The sequence below is a fragment of the Aplysia californica genome, unplaced genomic scaffold, assembly GCF_000002075.1.
Source record: "Aplysia californica isolate F4 #8 unplaced genomic scaffold, AplCal3.0 scaffold00200, whole genome shotgun sequence".
NCBI lineage: Eukaryota > Metazoa > Mollusca > Gastropoda > Aplysiida > Aplysiidae > Aplysia > Aplysia californica.
Window position 1 is genome coordinate 60490 of NW_004797470.1, and position 2168 is coordinate 62657.

The following is a 2168-nucleotide window of genomic DNA, read 5'->3' on the forward strand; positions in this document are numbered from 1 at the left end:
ATGGTCGGTTTTGTCTGCACCCCACATCTTACGTGCCTGAAGCAAACTTCCCAGAATTAAGTAATAACAAGTTGAATACATCTCTAGTATGAGTTTTATTCCTTTTTCCTTTTCTCCGTCTCTCTCTATCTCTGTCTGTCTGTCTGTCTGTCTGTCTGTCTGTCTGTCTGTCTGTCTGTCTGTCTGTCTGTCTGTCTGTCTGTCTGTCTGTCTCTCTCTCTCTCTCTCTCTCTCTCTCTCTCTCTCTCTCTCTCTCTCTCTCCTTTCCTCCCCGTCTTTCTTTTTTCTTGAATCACAAGCATGCCAATCAGTTTAAATCTAAGCTTTGAATTAAGAGTAGCATTGTACAGCTCTTGAACATTCTTACTGATAATTTTCAACAGTAGGCACATCATTGAACCGGCGCAAGAACAAGAAACCTTGAAATGGAAAAGATAAAAAAAGAAAACAATAAAGATTTAAGCTAAAGTTAATTACTATTGTTGTTCCACTACTACTACTACTACTACTACTACTACTACTACTACTACTACTACTACTACTACTACTACTACTACTACTACTACTACTACTACTACTACTACTACTACTACTACTACTACTACTACTACTACTACTACTACTACTACTACTACTACTACTACTACTACTACTACTACTACTACTACTAAAAATAATAATAATAATGATTTAAAAATTATGATGATGATGATGAGGATGATGATGATGATGATGATGATGATGATGATGATGATGATGATGATGATGACGCGTTCCTTTTTGTCTTGTTTGTTGTTATTACTACACTAGGCTCTCAGCTTTCCAAATAACATGTCGCGCTGAACTTTAAAAAAAAGTAAACCCAATATCTGACCAACAATAATTATCCTAGAAATACAGTTTTTTTCCCCCTGAGCTCAGATATGCACATAACAAATTCAAATTCCCTTTCAAAAGACCAAATTACACTGAAAATCCAAACATACAAACAAATTAATAAAAAGCCTACATATAGAAAAGCAAACTCAAAGGTAAACAATGCAACTAATAGGATGTTCAAATGCCACATAGGAATCTCAAATGTAAATATAATTGAACTTTAGAAAAGGAGACTAAAACAACAACAAAAACAACAACAACAACAACAGCAAAAACAACAACAACAACAACAACAACAACAACAAGAAACTAAAAGTGAATCATGCTGAGACGTAAAAGAGTTTCATCAATAAAAGCCAAATCATTTAAACCTTGTAGTGTAGTGCCACAAGGAAGAAATCCCGTTAAACGAAACAGTAATCGTTACATAAGACAGAAATTAAACATGTTAAAACTGAACAGCACGGTTAGAGTCAGCATACTAGCAGATGCAGGTAATATATAGAGTCTAGAACAAATTTTAAAATTAAATTTAGGTTTACTTTATTTACATATCATTTATTATACATGTTTTGCATTGCAAAAAACACTGAGGCATAATAAATACAAATTTGCACTGGTCTGGTGGCTGCTGCTACCTTCACTCTTCTCACGGCTGGGGTTTCTTGTTCTGCAAACTGGGCCAGTGTGACCATCATTTGTTGATGAGTCTGCTGGGTGAGCATTTTGGATCTCTTACTTTTTTGTGGTAAGTGTTTTACGGCGCTCGCAATCTCTTACTATAGCGAGCCCCTATTTCAAAGCGTACTACCAAATTGAGAAACGTTCGCACAGATGTTAAGACAAATGTTAAGCGTTGTGGGGGGGGGGGGGGGGGGGGGGGGGGCATATTCCCCTTCAAAGCAAGCCCGTGTGTACGAGAGTCTTTGCATTTAAAGTATAATTCGTTTTTTTCCCCCTCGCGGTAAGTGTTTTACGGGACTCCCAACTGCATAAGGTCATATGGGCGCTGGGGACACATTAAACATTTTCAGTTTGCAGGAAATTTTAAAATTTTACCTGGGTGGCGGCGGAAGCCTATTCTCGTTGACTTTGGACTATCAACGGATCTTTAACGTGCACAATTTCCAGACCAGACCTCCAAGATTTTTCGCCCTTATCCGAGAAGGCTAGGTGTAGATCTGCCCTATCATAAGATCAAGGGTGTGGCTGAAAGACAGCAGTAAGAAGGAGCCAGGGAGTAGCAGCAGACAGACTGCAGAAAAAGTCAGGAGAGGCAAAGGAGATTT